At 39.9% G+C, this 24,741-nt stretch overlaps 1 protein-coding gene across 1 annotated transcript in view; it reads left to right on the forward strand.

The window, feature by feature from the left end:
• The window catches only part of NALF1 (NALCN channel auxiliary factor 1), an 802,045-nt gene that overhangs the window by 417,119 nt on the left and 360,185 nt on the right, over positions 1-24,741 (forward strand). The window lies entirely within an intron of this gene.

Raw genomic sequence — 24,741 nt, forward strand, 5'->3', positions numbered from 1 at the left:
AATTACATACTTTCTCAAAATCCATTTTTCTTCAAACTTTACTATGAACTAAGGGGCTGGTTCAAATCTCACACTAGCATAAATAAGTAGCAAATAACACCATTTAAATCAGTAGGAGCTATGGGTATCTAAATATGGATTTAGATTCCTAACTTTAGGCCAGAGGTTGGCAACCTCTGGCATGTGGCTCGCCAGGGTAAGCACCCTGGTGGGCTGGACCAGTTTGTTTACCTGCTGCCTCCGCAGGTGCGGCCGATCGTGGCTCCCACTGGCTGTGGTTCACCGCTCCAGGCCAATGGGGGCAGCGGGAAGCCACGGCCAGCACTTCACGCAGCCCCCATTGGCCTGGAGTGGTGAACTGTGGCCAGTGGGAGCCGTGATCGGCCAAACCTGCGGAGGCAGCAGGTAAACAAACTGGTCCAGCACACCAGGGTGCTTAGCCTGGCGAGCCGCGTGCCAGAGGTTGCCGACCCCTGCTTTAGGCATTCGTTTTGAAAACTTTAGCTGTATCCACCAAAATATGTACATTAGCCTTCCATTAGATCAGCAATTTTATTGTCACCAGTTTTGTCCCACCTTTCCACATCCCTTCCTGTCTTCTCCCTCCTGTTGTCAGTCCTTACTTAGACCTGGTCTGGCAAACACTCAAAGATGTGCTGTACTTTAAGAACATGCATGTTTTCAGGATCAAGGCCTTACACTGTAAATTCTTTTGGACAAGGAACCTGTCTTTATCTGCTCTCTGAAGTGTCCTGTGTATCTATGGAATGATATAAATAAATGAGTAGATAATAAATACTTAAATCATTAGCGGTTTTGCTAAACCACTCTTGTAACTTGTGCATAAAGTCTCCTCTGCTGTTCCAGCGTTAGAAAATACTGTAGTCATCTAATCCTCATACATGTATGTATTTTGATTATTGAAATCAATGAATGTCCCTCTTTTCAGGATGGTTAGTGGGTCAAGTTAGTGCAACCACTTAAATTAGTGGGATGTTTGCAAAATTGTCTGCTGTAGAGGGAGCAAAAATAAAGACAGTGACAGTAGGAATAAGTTATAGTTCCAAACATCTGCTAATGAAGGGATTGGCAACCTTTGGCAAGCGGCCCATCAGGGAGATCCACTGGTGGGCCAGGACGGTTTGTTTACCTGCAACATCTGCAGATTCGGCCAATCGCAGCTCCCACTGGCTGCAGTTCACCGTTTCCCTGACAGGCCGCGTACCAAAGTTTGCCGATCCCTGTGCTAATAGTATAACAGAAAAAGTGTTTTAGTGCAGCATTTTAGTAATCAGTGTTCCTAAGGTGGCAATCCCAACTTTCTTCTCAGACTACTTTATATACTCTATATAAATGACCTATAAATAAACCTCTAGGCTCTCCGGTTCAGATATAAACAATGAATAAAAGAAGTTAACGAGTCACTTACATATTTTTCTTTATCTCTATTTTCAAGATGTCAGTGTAATATAAATCTGACATTTCATCCCCCGTGGACCATTTCCACTGATTATTCATTGAAAAAAGCCTGCCATGGCATTGGAAAAAATTTCTTTTATTCCACATTTATATATGATTTGGCGTGCCCTGGGGTTAGTTTAATAAAATGTTATAGCTCCAAAAAAGTGAGAATGTGTCATGAAGATAAAGTACAGACAGCTATTTGTAGTACTCCTCCACCCAAGCCATTGTTTAAATTAATAGTGCAGTTCTGGGATGGCAACACTTCCACGCATGATTGTGTTATCATCCTGAAATATTCCTAGGAAATGAGAGAGGTTGCCAGAATCTGTGGACAAATTGTTTTTAAGGATAACTGCAAATAAAGATGTGTGACGAAGTCTAGTTTGTGGAAAATCTTTTAAAATAATATGATCAGTGCCATAATCCAATGGTTTTGCCCTTCAGAAAATTTGGGTTCTCTATAAGTTATGTGGAATCCTCTTGGAAGTGAATGATGCTTTTGGGGTATCTCCTTCTTGGCCTGTAGTTCTGCGAGAGTGGAGTAACTATCTCAATATACAATGCCTTGTTTTATTGGTTGGGTTAATAGACTGTTAAATGATTTAAGTGGTCTCTTTTCTCAAACAGCACCACTATCATTTTTACAAGGATTTTGACAGACTATAGTCAGTCAATTGCCTCTAGCCAGTGGCTTCATACCATGTCCTATCCTTGTGCAAAACACCTCCTCGGCAGCAAATGCAGGATATGCCTGTGTTGTATCATTCCATCATCAGGCTTCCCAGCAAAGTCGGAAGCAAGAGTAGAGTAGATTTTTTTCAGCTTCTAAGGGGCTGAAACAGTGTTTGTACAGCTCCTAGGCATATTGTGGGTACCACTAGAAACAAATAAGTAATCACAATAATAATTAATCATTAATAATGCTTTCCAGTAGCCACGCTGAGCCACCTTCTGGCTCACTTTTCTAATTCTGGTGTAAGACTGTGTTGAAGATACACACAAATCACCTAGTAAAGTCAATGATCAGTCCTCCCCACTGAAGGTGATAGCTCTAATGGTTATTTGCCAGATTTTTATAGGGTTCACCACCTAGTTGCTCCCATTAAAGGCACTGGGTAAAAAAATTGAACCCATTGTCAGTAGGAGCTGCTAGATCAGGGGTCGGCAACCTCTGGCACGTGGCTCGCCAGGGTAAGCACCCTGGCGGGCCGGAACAGTTTGTTTACCTGCAGCGTCGGCAGGTTCGGTGGACCGCAGCTCCCACTGAACACGGTTTGCTGTCCCAGGCCAATGGCAGCAGGAAGTGGCGTGGGCCAAGGGACTTCCCGCGCGCCACCCCTATTGGCCTGGGACGGCGAACCGCGTCCAGTGGGAGCCGTGATAGGCCGAATCTGCGGAGGTGGCAGGTAAACAAACTGGCCCGGCCCTCTAGGGTGCTTACCCTGGCGAGCCGCTTGCCAGAGATTGCCGACCCCTGTGCTAGATTCTGAGCTCTTTTGGAAATCTGTCCCGATGGGGTCTCCATGCTAGTACAGGCTGGTAAGGTAAGACACGTGGGCTCATGTCTGTGTCAAGTGCACATAGCATGGTCATTATTTTAAATGCCAAAAATATGTAGCAGTGGTGTAGGTGCTTTACTGTATCAGTGGAAAGAAAAGCCTTATAAAGTTTTAAATAATATCTTCACTTACAACCATCCACTTTTGGTCATTTTAGCAGAAGACAAATTGAAAACAAATTACTTAAACTTTATGAAGAACTTGGAAGTGTAGAAACACCACATTTGAGTAGGGGATTGGACTAGATGACCTCCTGAGGTCTCTTCCAACCCGAATATTCTATGGTTCTAAGTGTTTGGTTTTTGCTAGGTTAACCTGAAGAGACTGCAAAAGATAAATGTTGTTATGGATGCTGGGAGGCACAGTTAAGTCAGTAATTGTGTCTACAGTAAATCTTGAATGGGTCTGCCTTTCCCCTACTAGGAACCACACATTCTCCTCTAACATGTTCTCCCTACTGTCTCCTGCCTCCCTCAGTGCCTTCTCCCACTGGTTCCTCAGCCAAAGAATCAGCACACATAGATACCAGGGGTCAGATGTGGAAAGAAGCTGGCACAGTCCATAGAGGGACACTGTGCTTAGAGGCTACCAGGAGTAAGTGAAGGAAGTTCTGGGCAACAAAGTGATTGGGCAACAAAATGGCAAATGAAATTTAATGTGGATAAATGTAAAGTAATGCACATTGGAAAAAATAACCCCAACTATACATACAACATGATGGGGGCTAATTTAGCTACAACGAGTCAGGAAAAAGATCTTGGAGTTATCGTGGATAGTTCTCTGAAGATGTCCACGCAGTGTGCAGAGGCGGTCAAAAAAGCAAACAGGATGTTAGGAGTCATTAAAAAGGGGATAGAGAATAAGACTGAGAATATATTATTGCCCTTATATAAATCCATGGTACGCCCACATCTCGAATACTGTGTACAGATGTGGTCTCCTCACCTCAAAAAAGATATTCTAGCACTAGAAAAGGTTCAGAAAAGAGCAACTAAAATGATTAGGGGTTTAGAGAGGGTCCCATATGAGGAAAGATTAAAGAGGCTAGGACTCTTCAGTTTGGAAAAGAGAAGACTAAGGGGGGACATGATAGAGGTATATAAAATCATGAGTGATGTTGAGAAAGTGGATAAGGAAAAGTTATTTACTTATTCCCATAATACAAGAACTAGGGGTCACCAAATGAAATTAATAGGCAACAGGTTTAAAACAAATAAAAGGAAGTTCTTCTTCACGCAGCGCACAGTCAACTTGTGGAACTCCTTACCTGAGGAGGTTGTGAAGGCTAGGACTATAACAATGTTCTAAAGGGGACTGGATAAATTCATGGTGGCTAAGTCCATAAATGGCTATTAGCCAGGATGGGTAAGAATGGTGTCCCTAGCCTCTGTTCGTCAGAGGATGGAGATGGATGGCAGGAGAGAGATCACTTGATCATTGCCTGTTAGGTTCACTCCTTCAGGGGCACCTGGCATTGGCCACTGTCGGTAGACAGATACTGGGCTAGATGGACCTCTGGTCTGACCCGGTACGGCCTTTCTTATGTTCTTATGTTCTCACCGTCAGTAATGCAACACAGAATGCTGATTGTGGGTTATTTGTCTTCAGGATACTAAGGGTTAATAAAACCAAGCCAACCGTGCAGCTGTGGATCCCCCATATCATTTATTTTTTATTGCCTTGGTAAATAGGTTGTTCTGTAACAGAATGTTAACTAACAAGCTAGTAACGTAAGTCCCAAGTTATCGGTACCTTTGCATATTGATTCTTCCCTGTGTAGCAAATAAGATCACTAGGGTGGATAGTGTGCCACCTGCCTAATACCAAATGATTCATGTTTTGGACACTCCTCGGCTGCGCCGCTTCCCGCAGCCCCCATTGGCCTAGAATGGTGAACCGCAGCCAGTGGGAGCTGCGATCAGACGAACCTGCGGATACTGCAGGTAAACAAACCGTCCCAGCCCGCCAGTGGATTTCCCTGATGGACCGCGTGCCAAAGATTGCTGATCCCTGCTATATATGCACATGCTGCTGTGTTCCCAGTCCTTTTGAAGAACGTTGTAATGTGAAGTATATAATAATAATTTCACCCCACTTTGCGCTGGAACATAGCATCTATTTAGCAGCCAACCATAATCCAGGACAAACCAAACTGCAGGTGGACTTTTTATATAGTTAGCATGTAATTTCCAAAATTAAATATGTCTGGAACACCAGGGCATTCTTTGTATGATTCAACATTGCCCTGTATCTTATGCAGTTATTTAAGCCAGGGCAAAGTGGGGATAAGATGCTATTGTTCTCAGTTGCTCCCAAAATGCATGCAAAATGCTATCAAATGATTGCACGGGGTTTAGAGCAATGGAGTTTTCTTATTATAAAAAAGCATGATGGGATTATTGGCTCTGTCTCGTCAGGACGCCTGCTTTAGTTGCATCTGAGAGATGGCACTTCCAACAACACATGCTGGAATATTGGCTCAGTTCTGAGTAGAGTGTCCCCTACTGGATCCTGCTGTTCTTTGTTGGTTCAGTGGAGGTCTCTCACTTAATGAATGAGAAGGCCTGACCCTGTTTAACTTGTGAGACCTAAAACTATCTCTGCCAAATGTACTGAGTACAGAATATACACTAACCTTTGAGTAAAATTTTCAAAATCAAAGCAAAATGTAGGTGACATTTGGAAAACTGATATAAAAACCAACCATGGACAGTTGAAAATGGGGAAAATCAAATACTATACCATGAACATTTCCTGAAGTGTCTTGTTTGAGAACAAAAATGGAAATAATTATATTTCATTTTTAGTCTAATTCAAGTAGAAGGTGTTTCATAACAGCATGCTTTGTAAATTGTTTTATTAGTAGTTACTCAAGCAGAACAATTTCCCCCCACAGTGTGTGTTTGCAAAGCAGATAAAAATTTGATCAACAAGTGTTGCTATGACTAGCATTGTTTGGCTAGCAAAGATCTATAAAATTCATTGTAAGTTCAGAGAAACCTGCTAAAACAGAAATGACTTTTACCCAGTTCTCTGGGCTTGAACCGGTGCTCAATAAAGTCACTGGGAATCCTTTCATTTACCTTAGTAGACATTGGATCAGGCCATAAGAGAATCAGCTTCTGACTGTTTGTTCATGTTTTAGTAACTTCGCATATTTGCAATCTTTCAGTCCTGCATTTGTAAACTGTAGGGACACAGAGCCATATTCACTACCAGTCTACATAAAGAGTATTCGTTAATAAGTGTCTTCATCCTTTATATGGTAAAGCACTGCATGCATTCCAGGTGTGGTGCATCTGTTTTGTCAGCATACAGTGTTCATTACATATAATATGATGCATAGCACAGCTAACAGAGCATAAAAGCAAGAATTCAAAGAACAGCAAATATGTGTTATTAAATTCAGAGGCTAACTAGAGAGTAAAAAGAAGATTATTTCTCTTACTTCAGTATGGTTTAAGAATGGAATTAAGGTCAGTGTGAAACGGCCGTGCACTGTGATGTTAATGTTACTGGTCACTAACAAACCAGTTATTCATTACTAATTCCCAATTGTCGTTTTGATTGTACATTGTTCAGAAGTGGTCGTTTTGAATGCAGCTTTAATCTGAACATAGAGAATTATGCAGAAGCACTTGGGAACAGTCTCATGAAAGAGCTATTTGATTACATGCAAACGGAGGGCTTGAGGACATACTTCTAAATACATTTCTTTAAAGCATAAATGGTGGAAGAATAAAGTACAACATATTTGGTTAATGTGCAATGAGTATGGAGTGGTCTTAGAAGAAGTTTCTCAAACTCTTTGCTTCCAGAAGCTTTTTATTTTTAAGGATTTTAATATAATACGCCTTGACATTTTCACAATTCTTTTCTAAATCTTCAAGGCACCTGTATTTCCTGAACTACTTGTTAGGCATCAGATATGGTTAATTGGTCTTATTTTTGCAAGTAGTATAATCAGCATTTGTCAAATCTGGTTATATACTGCACAAAAAGGCAGATTACTGTTTGTTAAGGTTAAGTTCTCCAAATGCTTTTGCTTCTTGGAAAGTGGATTGCCTGATAAAAGTTAACATTAGGAAGATCAAATGCCTCAGGAGAATAATTGCATTTATTAAGATACACTATTAGCTCAAATTCAATATATTGTAATGTATTATATTATTGTGATTATTTGGCATTGACAGATCGGAGTAAGTACAGCACCCTCATTCTATTGTGTAACTCATTTTCTATCATTGGAAAATGGGAAGAATTTTCACTAAAATTTCCATCAAACATTTTTCCCTTTTTTGTAAAAAATGTTAAATTCTATTTTTTTTCCAGCCAGCAGTATAGCTGGTGAATTAAAATAAATTTTTCATGAAACTTTTTTGGGAACATTAGTCTCTTTTTCATTGAGAAATTTGAAAATATTCAAACAACTCTACATTATTGCTCACATTCTCACCCATTATGTACTGTTCTTATAATAGTTATAAAGTAAAGTTGGGCTGTAGGATATTCAGACTGAACTCAGTGACTGTATCATTAAGACCAAATTATGTTTGATCTCCTGCATATGAATGAAAGTTGGGGAAAAAGATAAAGAGATTCCCTCATTTATGCGCCTTTGCAGGGCCATATACATGTGGAGTCCTTATGCAAAAAAACTTGTTTAGGGCTGGAGGAAAATTTTCCATCAGAAGGGTTTTTCACAAAATATTGAGTTTTCATGAAAAAAATCATTTTGTCAAAGTGTCTGCTTTCCACATAAAGTTTCAACTTTTTGTCAGAAGCCAAAGTTTTGATTTGGAAAAGTTAGCACACTGCCTCGTGAGAATTGTAGTTTGGTTGCCTCTTGCTCTCCTTCTCCTCTGTGGAGCAGGCTCCCAGGACAGACTAAATCTTTTATGTACAGACCACACCACAGCAGCAAAGCCAACAGACAGACTCAGGAGCATCCATGGAGCCCAGACCATCAAGTAGAATCAGGTCATGAGGCACCTAAACTACAACTCCCATGAAGAACCCAAGGACATTTCCAAAATAATATTTTCCGTTTTCTGCCCCAATTTTTTGGATTTTGGATGAAACATTCTGGCTTTCAATTTTGCACTGAGGAATTGAAACTTTCCATGGAAAATTTTCATGAAAATGATTTCATTTTCTTCTCCCCCCCCCCGCAAATGTTCTGTTGGGGGGGAAAACCCCATATTCTAGCCAGCTCTACTAATGTGGAGTGTGAACAATATGGGGCCATGACCCCATCCACCTTTGTATTAGGCAGCTGTGTAGCTCCATGCTGTGACAGCACAGAGCTTTGACTTGCTTCAATTTAGGCCTTCAGGACTGATGGCAGTTGCTCCATATGCAAAAGTCAGGCTGATGTCAAAGGGAATTCTACACAATTATTGGCTACAGTAATGTGTCTTTAATTAAATACTTCCACCATGCTCAAAGGCTCTACTGCACCATTATTCACAGTTGGACTTGCTTGCATTGTCACTGGGGAGATCTCTGGAGCCACTGAATTCAGGAATCAGAATGTCTTTTACTTCATGCAGAGTTAAAAGCTTTCTCCTATAGAAATCTGTTACTTAAAATATGCTACAGGTAAGATTTTATAATGTCCCTGTGTACTGTAAATGTGTGCAGTTCTGAAATGTACTGTTCATGGAAAATATGTTCGGTTTATGGTAAATTCTTAATAGGACTGTACAATCTGAGGTAATTTTAAGAGTACCTCATGACATAGACCTTCACTGTATTACCCAAACAATTAGGAGAACCATTTAGCAGCATACAAAGTTACATTGCAGGTTAGATAATAATGTGCAGCTGAATGAAAGATGGACAGTGGTGATATACTGAGGATTTGTCATTAAGATGGAGGTTTATCATTTAACTTGGGTAGAATATCCACCACAAACAATCTTCATTACAATACTGGAACTTGTAGCAAGAGTTAGGTCCATCTAATTCTACTAATGATCTACGAGGAGATGTAGTATCAAAGCACTGGAACATAAAAGCATAGCTGTTTTTATCTTGGATTAAACTGCAAAATCTAGATCAAGGTAATGACACTCTGAGACAGAGGACCATATTAGCAGTTCACCAGGAGCTTGACAACAGTGTCCAACTTGCACACACATTTACATAGCTTTTTCTTTACATGGTTTACTAGTTATGGATCATATTGAATGTCATTCCTGAAGTTTACTTATGTTGGAACCTTACTGTCGATAAAACAGTGTCAGCTATCTAGACTGTATTAGTGGGCATTATTTTTTTAAGTGTGTCTGTGTATATACACAATTTTTTAACTCCTATAAATGTACACAATCATTGCTCATGTGAGCATTTTCCTTGATAGGTGGATAGAAATTGCTTGTTGTTTGATTTTGCTACCAATAACAACCTGCAATTTATAAAGATTGCCATCGCTCTTGTTAGAAGAAGGGGTGATTTATATTTTTGCTATCACTGGCTATATTTTGCTCTCTCCTCTTGCACCCCTGATCTGAAGAGATTCAAATGTTGTTGTTTTTTTAAAAAATGGGTGAGGAGATACTTTTCACTAACATCATATGATGGAAACATTGTTTGACTATGTTTCTAAGTTGTAAATTTGATATTTGGCTACAATTTCTCATGAAGGTGCAGAATGTGGAAGCAGGGATCGAAAGCACAGCTTTGCCTCCTGCTAATAATGAGCAGTTTTCCTCCACTTGTTTGGATTGAAGGCATTGTGTTTGTCTCCTCCATCACAGTGATGCAATGCAGCCATCATGGGGCCCTAAATAAGATCATTCCATCTTCTTTTTGGCATTACTTTTGCCTCTTCTGTGGAAGTTCAGTAATTTATGAACTGGAGAAAAAGACTATAGATTAGAACCTCAAACATGCTAGTTAAGGGAGTCTGTGTGACTAGTGATTTTCTGTGAAAAAATCAGCTGAGAGGTTTTGGAAGATCCTGTAACCTGTTTGGGTAGTTAAGGAAAGGAACTTTTACAAACTGTGTATAAAAGAATGAGAGTTCCTCTCAGAAATTAGCAATTTAAGGATCCCCCTCAACCTTTTGAAACGGGAGAGGAATGCTTCTTCTGTAAGCACAATGTAGGAAATAGTTGTTTAAAAAAACTTTTGAGAAAAGATGCTTTGTTCAAATAGATTCTACTGTTTTCTATCTGGAAGGGGGAGGGAAGAGATAAAAGCTTTCTCTTCATTTGAAATGGAAAATAAACACATATGACGGCAGCTTCTCCACTCCATGTAGCTTAAAGGCTTGTTTATCCTCTGAATGCATCTTTCATTTACACACCCAATCCCATAAATTAAAGTTGCAGGGCAGTCATATGTGCTAGCAAATATGCCTCTGGTAGCTCTTCAGTCAAGTTTTTGTACTCTGGCATTTATCATTTAGGCTCAATTTGCGCCTCATGTCTGAATGTACCTATCAGGCTGAAAATAAAGAAATCATGTTAAAACACCCTATGCACATGTGCTTTGTCAACAAATAATTCAAATTTCCTTAAGTTTAGAGTATATCAAAGTCTAGAAACTTGAGGTACAATCTGGAATACAATCTCTGGGCATGATTCGGTCCTGAAGTTGATTTTTTTAGGGAGAAAATGAGGCAGGAAAGGGGTGATCGGATGTCACTATACCCATGTCTGAGGGAGAGAAGAAGAAAAAAAAATCTCAAAATTAGACCTTTAATAAGTGCAATTTCGAACATCAAAGTAACCACATGCCTAAGATGACAGAGAGGAAAAAAAAGGCAATTACCAACGTTTCTCTTTATGTTATGTCCCCCAAAGATACAGGATAGATTTGCCATTCTTTAAAATCTTGCATTTTGGCTTGAGGAAACAAGAATTTTAACTGTCATTTGAAAAGAAAAATGAATGTAAGAATCCCCTTGTGTGCATCTAGACACTAAATTGATTAATACCCTATGAAAGTATTAGATTCATAAGTCAGTTGAGTGAAGCACCATTATTTATTTAATTATACTGACTCATTTAAAATGAAAACATTCAAAGCTCTAGGCACATTAGGTTTTAATATAAGCACAGATCAACCCTGTTCCTCTTTTCTTTAATGCTTGTATGGGGCATGACAACAATATATTTCTTTAATTAAAAAAAGCTCCAAAAGATAACAAAACAGATACAGATACATACTCAAAATCTGGACAGGTAGCCACTCAAAGAATAGGTATTATACTATGGGTATGTGAATGAGTATGCTAATTAGATTATTTATTTGTATTGCAATAGGGCTCTGGGACCCTAATCAGAGATTGGGATCCCATTGTGCTTACATGTGATGAAAAGGCAATCCCTGCCCCAAAGAATTTATAATCTAGATATGTGATGTGAGACAACAGACAGATACAGCAAACAGGGGGGCACTGAGGAACATTCAGGGAGCATGGCTGGGACTTGGGCTAGCCCTCATGGGAGACGTGGCGGGGGCACCATCAGGCTTCGCTCCTGGCCCCAGTCCTGTCCCCATGTTCAGCCTTGGCCCTGCCCCCATCTGTGGCCCCAGCCTCAGCATCCTTGCCCCTGTCCACGGCCTGTCCACAGCCCCCCTCACCGAGCCACAGCCCTGTCCTGGCCCCAGCTGTGGGGGGAGGTGGTACACAGACAGGGATAAAGAGGGGGCGTGAGGTTAAAAGTTTCTGGATCCCTGTTCTAGAGGCCAAATTCTGCACTCTGTTACATCTGTGCAACTTATTTGCACTCATATGATTTACACAACTATAACTAAAACTGAGCCTACAATATCCTTTTTTCCCTAAAAATTTCCCGCAGTTGCTATCATTGCTGCAATTCCTACAGTAGTAGTAAGAGTGGGACAATTAGTGTAGCTCTGATGCTGGCACTATGTTATTGAACCTACCTCAGAGCAAGTCTAGACAACATTTCAGTGAAAGTACCAGTGCTTCCTCATTGCTATTACTGGTGGAGCAGCATAACTGATGGAAAATTTTAGGAGGGGAATACTAGTGTACACAAACCCCAATTATATCCAGTAGGATTGTTGGTTTTGCAAGGTGTAATAAGGAACATACCTCAGATCAATCTCTTAGTGTTCTGGCTTAGCTTCGTTAAGAAGAGTAAAAAGAAATAAGGATTTTTTTTTCCGCTACAATAAGCAGATATGTCTCTGAGGACATATAAGGAATGGATGTGCTGTGTGAGAAGGTGACATTTTTATATAGTCATTAATATATGATGTTATGTAGATTGTCTAAACTTTAGACTCTAAAGAATGATTGTATTCAAATCTACATTTAAAATAAAACTTTAAAAATCTAGCCATGTGTGTATTAGAATATGAAGCGCTGGTTCAATAGAGCTTGACTCTTACACACTAGAAAGTTTGGCAGAGCACCAAATACATTATGAATACAGTCCATCAAGAAACATATGAAAAAGCCACAGTAGTTCTTGTTCAAACTTTTGGGGAGTAGAAATGTATGCAATGTTTGTCAGATGTATCTGCTTTCATAAGAAGTCACACAAAGAGGTTGTTGGAAACTGGACGGGGAGGCATTGGCCTGCTAAACCTGGGCTTGTGAGTTCAATCCTTGAGGGGGCCATTTAGGGATCTGGGGCAAAAATCTGTCTGGGAATTGATCCTGCTTTGAGCAGGAGGTAGGACTAGATGACCTCCTGAGGTCCCTTCCAACCCTGATATTCTATGATCCTTCCTACTTGTCTTCTGAGCCATAAACACTTGAAAGCCTTGAGATGAGATTTTTTAAAAGGATAGAGCTACTTCTGCCATGAAGTGAGTGACTGTCTTACATTTGTGTCAAATTTGCATTCTAGTGATTGTCCTCCTTGATTCAAGCATCACACTGCCAACAAGAACAATACAAGCGCAGAATGCTGTTCAAAGACACCCTAGCAATCTCTGACTGACAATGAAGAGAAATCAGCCAGAATGCCTCCTCCAGAATCCTCCCTCTTCTATGCCTGTTGTTTCCCCAGCTAATTCTAGGAAACTTTCTGTCTAAACATAGCTGGATGCTACCAGCTATTTCAAGACTCTTTTTCATAAAATCAGAGTGGAAAAGACTCTCTATTTTAATACTTTCAGAATTTTGTTTCAGAGCAGCCTACTTAAGTGACAGTAAAACACTCCTACCTGTGCTTACTGGTTTTTCAAATAAAACCTGTCTCTTGATGGTGACACCTGTCAAACAGTTGATGGTAAACTGCAAAAGAAAAATGAACTTAGTTAAGGCTAAAATTCTGAAAAGTGTCGAAAGTCTCTGCTACCCCAATTGTATTGTGTCTTCAGCAGAGAAATACATTTTAGACAAGATTTCAAAAAATATGTTTTTCCTCTGTAGTTTCCTCTTGGTACTTCCTGCTTCACTGCAGATAACCCATTATGTGACATTACAGATAAAAGAGGTTGCAATGAGACTATTAGTGTTTGGGATGTCAGAGTTTGATGCTTTATAGGGTATTGTCAGTGGCCAAGGAAATGCCATGAGCATCATGTTGTAGAAATATTTTTTAAAGACTAGTTAAAACTTATTCTTGTGCTGAGTGCCCCCACGGCCATATTAGAGGGAACATTCAGCTGTAAAATCTGTTCTTAGCCGAATTCTCATTTTTTATTTTGTGAGTGACCTTTAAGTTGTATGAGTTGCCAATGTTTATTTTCCGTACAACTTGAGAAGCTCTTACTAAGCAATGAACAAAGATACCAGAAATCCATAGAAACAATGGGGGGGGGAATCTATTTTTATGGAATTTTGCAGTTTTCCAGAATCTACTTTTGTTAACTGTGACATTTCTATATTCTTTTGGTAACATTCAAAATACAAACCAATAGATTGTTGCGATGAGTCTGATTCCTGACACACTGAACCAAATAGTATTGTGAAATTTGAACTTTCTCCCTTCATCTGAATAAGGTGTTAATTTTGTACAGTTTAATATTTGGATTTAGATTGTGCCACTTAGGGTTTATCTATACAACAAAGTTGCACTGATTTAACTGAACTGTGCATGTTTTAAAATGATTTAGTTAAAGTGGAATAGATAGTTGTGTGGACACTCTTCCTTTGGTTTAACTTAACTCAATTAGGAGCATGTTTAAGATGAATTCTGAATGTCTACAGGGGTTTGCATTGGTTTAAAATCACACTTCAATTCAAATCAGGGCAACTTTTTTATGCAAATAAGGCTGAAGGCACAGCACATAGTAAGAAATTATTTGGAATTGTACTACTATTTGACCCCTTGGAGTGGTGCAATAAACTCCTGCCTTCTCGGCAGCTTCCAAACTGCCTCCAGGCCTGGCATGGTTCTGCTTCTCCTGGCTCCCTTTGGGATGCCATATGTCCTGAGCATAGGGGCTGCAATCCTGAAACATTTTAGAAGTAACCACTAAATTATCACTGAACTATTTTGTTGTTGCTGTAGACAAGGATGCAGTATTATTTCCCAGCATAAGTATTTGTTTTCATCATCAAATACCAGCAAAGACAATAGGGTAGTATAGATAAAGCTGCATGGGTTTCCATGACTTAGGTCATTCGTAACTTCCCAAAATGTTCATCTTTGGGCTATTATTTTCTGGGGTTGGTGTCTGAGCAAATGTGACTTTTCTTTTAAATCTCCAGAGGAGAAAATTAGACTTTTAAGTTCAAGGACAGTGTGGGGGAAATAACCCTATTATAAAAATAATTTTGACAGGAAAATGGGCTCTCAGTGTGGTGCAGTGTCTTTCTAGAAGAAATAGATTTTGATTAGAGTAAGTTATTAGCTTTGGAATATCACATAATAAGCAAGCACATTTGTTGTTTTTCTTTTCTTTTTCAAAGCTTTGCTATGCTTGTGTGCATGGCTAACTTAGCTAAGCTGTCAGTTATGAGGTGGCTGAGGAAGGGCTCCTGCAGATATTGAAAATTGAGAAGGGATTGAAGAAGGGTTCCTAACCCCATTGCAAGTTGTGCAGCTGGAAGCCCAGTTCTGATGCACTTTCCACAACTTCAGAGCTCTTAAGTTTCACAGCACCATGGTCCTCTCCTCTGTGGGCCTCCTGAGGTGCCTTGGATGGAATCCAGCTCCCCGGTACATTAAGAGTTCTGACGCTGGAGATGGTGTCTGGCATCAGCAGAGCTTTGATGTCTTAGAGTGAGGTTCTTCCCTTTTTATTTTTTCTTGTATCTCTCTTTTCTCAAAAAAACCTCCTCCTACTCCTACCCCTTAAAAACACTAGAAAATTCTGTAGACAGAACTGTTTGTGATGCTGGCAGACCAGATACCAGCTCACGCCAAGGCCCCTAGGCCTCACTGAACACTGACTGCATAGGTGGAAACTAGTCTGGCTCGCTTGTGTGTTAGTGTTGTTAAAATAGATGTTAAGTTGAGAAGAATGTGTTTAATGTTTAGACTTGATGAAATACTTGTAGGATGCTTCATGTATTGTTCTCATTATAAAATCTGTATCCCATGGTATACAGGGCCGGCTTCAGCAAGTGTGGGGCCCGATTCCTGGGGGCGGGGCTTGTACTCACCGGGCAGCACTCCCAGTTTTCAGCAGCACTTCCAATTGCTGGCTGGGGGAGGGGAGCCAAGGGGCTTGCCGTGCTCCGGCCGGGGTTGCAGGGCCATGGGGCTGCTGCGCTCCGGCCAGAGCTCCGGCCGCAGTCGCAGGGCTGCGGGGCTGCCACGCTCTGCCTGAAGCTCCAGCTGGGAGAGTGGGGCCGTGGGGCTTGCCGGCTGGCGCTTTGGCCAGGGGAGCGGGGCCGCCAAAGACCCCGGCAGAGCGGACTGCTGCCTGGGTGAGTAAAAATAATTAAAAAGGCACCTAAGGCGCAGGGCTCTCATAGGTGCAGGGCCCAATTCTGGGGAATCGGGCGAATCGGCCTAAAGCCAGCCCTGATGGTATAAAGTTACACTGATGTAAACCTCTGCAACTGTGTATTTCACCAAACAGGAAAGAAGCATTAATTAATGCAATGTTGTATTTATTGTATCTATTATAGATTCATAGATTCTAGGACTGGAAGGGACCTTGAGAGGTCATTGAGTCCAGTCCCCTGCCCTCATGGCAGGACCAAATACTGTCTAGACCATCCCTGATAGACATTTATCTAACCTACTCTTAAATATCTCCAGAGATGGAGATTCCACAACCTCCCCAGGCAGTTTTTTCCAGTGTTTAACCACCCAGACAGTTAGGAACTTTTTCCTAATGTCCAACCTAAACGTCCCTTCCTGCAGTTTAAGCCCATTGCTTCTTGTTCTATCCTTAGAGGCTAAGATGAAGAAGTTTTCTCCCCCCTCCTTATGACACCCTTTTAGATACCTGAAAACTGCTATCATGTCCCCGCTCAGTCTTCTCTTTTCCAAACTAAACTAACCCAGATCTTTCAGCCTTCCTTCAAAGGTCATGTTCTCAAGACCTTTAATCATTCTTGTTGCTCTTCTCTGGACCCTCTCCAATTTCTCCGCATCTTTTTTGAAATGCAGTGCCCAGAACTGGATACAATACTCCAGATGAGGCCTAACCAGCGCAGAGTAGAGCGGAAGAATGACTTCTTGTGTCTTGCTCACAACACACCTGTTAATGCCTCCCAGAATCATGTTTGCTTTTTTTACAACAGCAAAAATTTAGTACTAAGCAACTATATATACATATTATACAGGAAAAGGAAATCTGATTACATATCTAAATGTATATCATATGCCCTCCTTTTATCATTTCCTCCCATTTGTGTGTGTATGTTTACCTGCTTTAACCTTGCAAATAACTGTTATTTCTTCTTTTTAGTTAATACATCTTTAGTTAGTTCATTATAGGATTAACTACAAGCATTGTCTTTGGTGTGAGGTCTATGGTGCAATTGACCTACGGTAAGCAACTAGTCCTTTGAGACTGGGAGTAACCTGAATATTGTTATGATGGTTGGTATAAGAGACCATCTATCACAAAGGCAAGTTTGCCTGGGTGAGAAGATAGACCCAAGGAAACTGTCTGTGACTTCTTGGTTAGGCTGCTATAGTGCTTGAAGAATTCATACTTGTTTCTTGGTTGGTGAAATCTAAGGGTCTGTCTACACTGCAGTTAGACACCCATGGCTGGCCTGTGCCAGGTGACTCAGGCTCATGGGGCTCATGCTAAGGGGCTGTTAATTGTGGTATAGACATTCGGGTGTGGGCTACAGCCTGAACTCTGGGACCCTCCCACCTCACCTAGGTCCTAGAGCCTAGACTGCAGCCCGAGCTCAAACATTTACACCACAGTTAAACAACCCCTTAGTCCGAGCCCATGAACCTGAGTCAACGGTTTGCCCATGTTCAAGAAAGATTAATATAACTGGAACAGGCGCAGAAAAGATCTACTAGTTCAATAAGTGTGTTTTAAATTATTTAAATATTAAGTTATACATTTTTAAATAATAGTGGTTCAATTATTTTGATTTTCTCCTTTGAAAAACAAAATTATTAATCATGTAAATGAAGTTAGTACTGTATATTCACATCAGAGTACAGTTTTCAGTGAGAAGTATGATAATAGAAGAAAACCTGAGCTGTATTACTCTTTATGTAAACTTGTACATTTTACCTGGTGCTGTTAAACATTTTAAGAGTGATTCAGCACACCTAATGTGAAATATATGACAGGTGTATGGTATATTTGAGATGGATAGAGTGCCTTTTTCCCATTAATTTATGATGGGATTGTTGTATTTAAACACTTCTATTTTTTCTCATGGCTGTGTCTGTCCACTAAGTATGTATTCTCCTTTGGCTTTGTTTCCAAAACAGGCTGGTATTTAGAAATGCTTAATGCCAAATAATAATGCATGCTTTATGAGTTCAGGTGATGGCTTCCTGTGGGAACAGACAACTTTCATTCTGTTTGGTTTGGGTACTGTTTTAAGGACAGTGGTGGATGACATACAAGTTTTCTGTCATATTTACATAACAAAAAAACACACGCTATATCACTTCAAGTGTTTCCGAGAATCTGCTTTTTAAAATGGAGATTTTAACTTTGAAATATTTTTTTTTTAAAAACATCATTAATATATTGACAAATTATACTGGGGGGTTACCATTGTACTAGTAGCTCATGTCCCGCAGATTATCCACCATAATGCCCAAGTCTTTTTCAGAGTCACTGCTTCCCAGGATAGGCCCCCATCCTGTAAGTATGCCTTACATTCTTTGTTTCTTACATTTTGCTTTATTAAAACACATATTGTTTGCATGTGCCCAACTTACTAAGCCATTCAAGTCACTCTTTGTATTATTTATGTTTTTAAACTCTCAAAATTCTTTCATATGCTAGCCAAAATCTTTTTAATGTTGTGTAGCAATATATTTAGTACCTTATATCTGTTAAAACTACAAAGTTATTTGTCCTTCAGTTGAACCAAATGGGTGATGGGAAAATGAACTCAGTAATTGAATGTATGTAATGTGTTGGTTATCCTGCTTTTTACCCAGACTGTGCTCATCTAGTCCAGACATTCAGGGAAAAAGCCCCTTGAATTAATAAAAAGTGTTTTAAACAAACTGACGTAATTGATAAGGGATACTTATTATTGCACACATGGATAAATTAATTGTGGGGAACAATTTTTCCCTCAAAAAAAAAGTGGTTTCTTTGTCTCACCCTCTATAAAAAGAAAGAGGGTTGAAAAATTAGTTTGGGAATGGACACTTTCAGCATTCCACCAGGTACAGAGGAAGGGACCAAACTACATTCTCTTCACCATCCACAGAGGGTGGTAACATAAGGCTTCTTTTTGTACTCTGTATAGTGCTGTATTAACCTTTGATTAACAATCTTTGATTGAATTCCATTTGATCCTGTTATTTGACAATCTCAAATCATTAAATTCAAACATGCAACATTATTTACTCCCTAAATCTGTGTCATCTGCAAGCTTTAATGAATTTATTTTCTTCTAATTCATTGACAAAAATGTCAGGTGGCTTTTAGGGCCAAGAACTGAGCTCTGTGGGAGCCCACTAGAAACACCCCCACTCCTGTTTACAGTTACCTTTTGGGACCTATTTATTAACCGGGGTTTAATCCATTTAATGTGTTCTGTGCTGGTTTTGTATTATTCTACGTTCTTAATCAAATTGTTGTTCAGTATCAAGATTCCTTACAGAAGTCTATATTATATCAAAAACTATTACCTTTATTTTATAATTTCATCAAACTATCAAGATAGTTTGACAAGAGCAGTTTTCCATAAACCCAGGTTTATTGCCATTAATTAGATTACCCTTTTCTAGCAGTGCTGATCCCTTGTAGGTTATTGGTTGAGAAAAGGCTGCCAATGTCTTTTGCTGCTCTAATCCCCACTCTCTTGATGGACTTTCCAGTAGAGGGAGCCCTGTGCAGAGGTTTACTCTAGCACAAGCCAACATAATTTAGGAGTGAATTTGGCTGAAGAATTAGTATCAGAGACATGATCAATGTGCATCTAAATTCTATTTTCATAGAACACAAATAGCTTAACCAACTCATTTCTCACCCTTCCCAGCTGTTTTATGTCAGAATTTAAAGTGGCATAAAGTAAACATAGCTTTCCTTCAGGATATATGTCCATCTGAACAGGAAGCTGGCAACATAAACTAAGATTGGGTGGGTGTTTCTAGAAATAACTCACTCTTTTCTAAACCTCAGCATGATCACAATATTTAATAAAAGCTTAGAGTGCGACTCCAAAAGTCAAGAACAGATGGGGAAGGAAGATTTATTATACCTAGAATAATCATAGGTCAGGAGGAAATGATTTCATGGAATATTTATGTTCTAAGTATATCCCAACGTTTTTTCATAGCATATCTGAGATAATAACAGAACTGCAAATTATATTGCAACCAGTTATTATATTTGAAGATTTTAACCATATATTATATACTAGGTAAAACAAATCTAATTGACTTTTTGTTAATGGTAAACATGGAGAATTTTGATTTAGAACATGATTCTGCTGCTGCTACTGATACTGATATAGTTTCTGACTCCATGTAATGTCACTTCAAGATGGGAGACTACAGACTACAAAGACAAATGAAATTCTCTGAACACAAATCCCAGGGCTCTGTTACAATACTTAAAAGCCTTGACTTTTCTGACTAGGAGATTATTTCGTCAAAAGCACAGGCACAGCATTCATGTAGTGTCAAACTGATGTACAAAGTCAAAGGAAAAAAAATACAAAGTCTGTTTTCTCTTTCTCTTCATTATTATTATTATAATTCAGCTACTTATTGTTGAGATGTTTCTTTTGCTATGATTATGGCAATAAGGACATTGGAGAATACCTCTCTGGAGGATGGGAGAATGTTTTTGGTGTTCCTAGCAGTCATAGCATTCAGTAATGGGCTGATTTTCAAAAATGCTGAGCACTACCATGGGAGCTACTGAGTGAGCCATACTTTCTAAAGGGCCATAAGAGACCAAGTATAAGCATTGGGAATTCCAGGGAATTTGGAAAAGGACTGCAGTTAAAGGTAGCATGGCCAAAGGGATAAGAAGCGCTCCAAAGTAAACTGCATTGTTAAGAACAATCCACATTTTTGTTTTTTTTACATTTTTAGTTACATTGCTTGATTACTCTGATGCTCTGCCTCACACTTTCAATCTGCTCTGCATTTAACTGGGTGGTATTCTGGCCCCACTGTTAGTCTCTGGGAGAAATGCTGCATCCTTGTACTTCTTTGTCCTATTTGCCTGTGTTCCCAGGAGTGCTATTCTGCTTGGCAGGGGACAAACTGTGGGGGGGGGGCAGGGGGGTGAGATGAAGATTGTGGTACTTTTACAAGCTCTACCCATAAGCATTTTCCTCTTGAGACTCCAACATGTGATGCCACAATAAGCAGAAATTTGACCATATATGCTATCTGGGCTCTGCTTGATCTTTTGCTTGCTTCCTCATCAGCAAGGTTCAAATACATGTATATGGTCTTCTGGGCTCCTCTTCTTTTTTCTTGCTTTAGTGTGGCTTGGTTATGTCACTGGGCTCCTTACGCTTGGTTCTTCCTCTCTGGATCTCAGAAAGCCCGCTGAGCTGTTAAGCTTCTTGGGTTTGGTTTCTTCTTGATTGTGGGTAGTGTTGGTGGGAGTTCGGCTGCCTCCTCCTTCTCAGTCCCCAGACACAGTTCGCTGGAAAATAACAGTCCAGAGTCCAATCTGCAGGCAATTTTATTGGAGCTAAACAAGCAAGCATATTCTGAAGCCTTTTATACGCCAATAGAGTTTTATAGTGTTTTGAAGCCCTTCACACCAGTCGGGCTATCTTTATACATCTTTATACATCAATAGAGTTTTCCTCTTCCCCTTCCCCAACTACTGTTCTAGATGCCGATAGAACCCGCTTCTTCTACTAGCACCTAGCTCCGCACATCGATGGAGCTCCCTCTTCTGCCCCCCTCTTCTTGGCAAACTTAATTATACTTGTAGTGCCCGCCCCAGTATCACCCCTTCCAATATATAGTCATGTTCCATTTTTAGGGGGGAGGTCTTGAATCTGGGGTCAATAAGACTACCTCTTTTGTACTTGATGGGACGGGTAAGGAGCAGGGTTACATTTGGCCATGGTTACTTTATTGCAGACTTTGTATCTCCTCCTTACACCTTCCCCTTCCCTCCAGCTGCTTGATTATCATAGTAACCCCTTGCTCGATTATCGCATTATCTTCAAGGCTACCTGCTGGTGTGTGTGTGTGTGTGTGTGTGTGTGTGTAAGAGATGGGTGCAGCCTTGTCCTTTCACTTACATTCTCTTGCTTGCTTATTCAGCCGTTTAAACTAAAAGCAAGACCAAAAGCAAAATTATTATTGTTTAGTCTCTTATTTACTTCACATTCTCCTAACAGGTAGTATAATTGGTGATACTCAACTAAGTGCCAAACATTCATGGTGCCAAACTGAGACATCATTTAGGGTAGACTGCATACATCTTCATAATGTGATCTTTTCTCTCCTTTCTTACATGGTTAGATCAGCAATGAAATAGTTAGCAGTTCTGATGTTTTAATTATCTTCATTGGTCATGTGAGTTAACACCTCACTCAGATGAATGGCATTGGAATTTTTATATCTAGTTCTTTAGAATAAGGCATACGAGTTGACAATTCACTGAAAGTATCTTAATTTCCCAAAGGCTGATCAGCTTTTTAACAGAGGAAATACATCCCATACACTGTGCTAAGCATAACTATACACGCCTACTAGAACATGTCCCTAATATTTAGCGATGGCCGTTACTTACAGTAGGGCTAGAAGGAGGACCCAGCACAGGTATCCTGTGGTCTTGGCTGCCCAGGGGGACTTCTGAGCTAAATTGTGATGCTCAAATCCCTCTTTTATATTCTATACCTATGAGTCAGCTGCACTGGTTTGTGTCAGGCATTGTTTCATGTCTCTAAGACATATCCTCTTGCATTAGTTACAGTCCTTCTGGTTATAGTAGTTTTAGCTAGCTTAATATATGTTTGTGGGTTTAGCTAGCACAAAACAACCCCTCTTAAAAATCTTAATTTATCTAACAACAGCAAAGCTAATTATCTGCCTAACAACTATTAAGTTATTACTTTTATATCAAGCGCCTTCTTGTGTTATCTGTATTCCTTCAGTTCTGCCAATGAAGCATTAGTGCTTTAGCATTAAAGCTTCCATATTCTATATACACTAAGCCCCTTTATCACTAACGTCTTGGGAGCCTTGTTTATTCTAATAACTCATACATTTCTCTTTTTCCTTAATGACTTATGCATAGCTTACAATTTGAAATACAAAATTGAAACAATAAGCACTATGATTACTTTAACCAAGTTTATGCTGCATCTCACAGAAAGACCTCCACAGTCTATCCTGGTTCTTGCTTAGGCCAGGATCTTCCCTGCAGCAATCGTGTTCACATTCATTATTCCAATTTCCTGCTTCTCTAGTATCTAGCCTATTAATCCATCCTCACCCACCCGTGAGCCATTCCACTGAGGGCTATATGGGTTATTCCAGACCAACTTTCCCTGCTACCTGAAGTACATTTTCATATATCACTCCTTTCTGTTTATCCTTTAATTCACCTGAGTTCAGATTATTTTTACTTTTAACCACCAAACTGTGCAAACTGTCCAAATAATATTTTTTATACTTTACTCCTTCTTTATCGGTCCCTTGCACCACCATCCCATACACAAACTACATGTTTTTTCCTTAAATTCCTTAGCAGTCTCATTTATTTCCTGCCTTCTTTGTGTTAGCAGATTAATGCCACTATTGCTTCCCAGCACCAGGGTCAAAACAAAGGGTTGAATTTGTCTCCACTGAGTTGGTTCCATCCTGTGTTCCACCCAGCAACCTTCCCCATATTGCAGGAGTGGTTCATTTTAACAGTTTTACCACATCTTATCCAGTAAGGCCATTTAACATCACAGACTGATCTAACTTCTTCAGCCACTTAAACACTTCCTCTGGTCTGTAGAAGGGGACCTATGTCTTTGGCTACACTGGTCAATTCAGTGGGACTCAAGGAAGTATTTGTGGTGCTTGTGGTTTGTTGAAACTGACCTTGATTATTTGGATCAGGTGTCCGTACAGTTTTTGTCACAGTAGGCTCCACAGAAAAGGATGACTATGATTACTACCAAGTCTCTATTCCTGGATCATAGCACAGTTCTACTCTTTGTCTATAGTACTTCCCCCCCCCCCGGCCCCATATCTGCCTCCAACACATCCACTATGTTTTTGGTACAGTCTAACCCATCTAATTGGGGGGGGGATTTCAAAGTTTGCACAAATATACCTTTTATTTCACAACATTCTCTTTCTAACTCAACATACCTTTCATATTTGTTACATTACTTCAGTTTCCACTGACTATTTTCTTCTGAGAGGGTCTTAACTAACTTGGAGGCTAGGACCAACTGTCCACATAGCTATTGTAGCTCTGATTTCATCTCCTCCTCTTTTATCTCCCATGCATTATACTGGTGCTGCAATTGATTCTTAGCTTTTTTACACTCAGCTTTTAGGAATAACAGCTTGTCCCACAAAGATGTCCCTAATAAATAAAGTCATTGTATTACAGCTGCCTAAATTTTACCTTTCCTAATTCCTTTCTTGCGTCCACCTCCAGGGCTCAGATTTCCATTGACAGGGATCTCTTGTCCCACATATTTCTGTAGCCTTCAATCATTCTCCATAGTGGTCCGCTACATACTTCTCTACCCAGGTGTCAAGAATTGATAGTACCATGGTCCGAGAAAAGGGGTGGTTGGAAGGTATCCAGTTATGATCTGAATAATCTTCTCAACCAAGATATATTCCTGAGTAGTCTACTCTACCTTATCGCCTGGCTGGCTCACAAAATCTGTTGGCATTTTTGGATAAGAGTCTTCACAATAAGGCTACAAGCTGACAATTCACCAAAAATACCTTTATTTCCTTAAGGCCAATCAGCCTTTTACCAAAGGAAGTATATCCCGTATGTTATGCTCAATATAACTATAAACTCTAATTAGAATGAAGTTTCCCTAATACTATAAGCAATGGTCTGTTACTTATAGTAGAGCTAGAAGGAGGACCCAACACATCATTGAGGAGTCACATGGTCTTGGATAAAATTTGATGCTCATATCCCCATTTTATATTCTATACCTATGTGCCAGCTATACTGATTTGTGTCAATCGGTGTTCCACTTGTCTCAGGGTAT

This window comes from Mauremys mutica, chromosome 1 (genome assembly GCF_020497125.1).
Source record: "Mauremys mutica isolate MM-2020 ecotype Southern chromosome 1, ASM2049712v1, whole genome shotgun sequence".
NCBI classification, from domain to species: Eukaryota; Metazoa; Chordata; order Testudines; family Geoemydidae; genus Mauremys; species Mauremys mutica.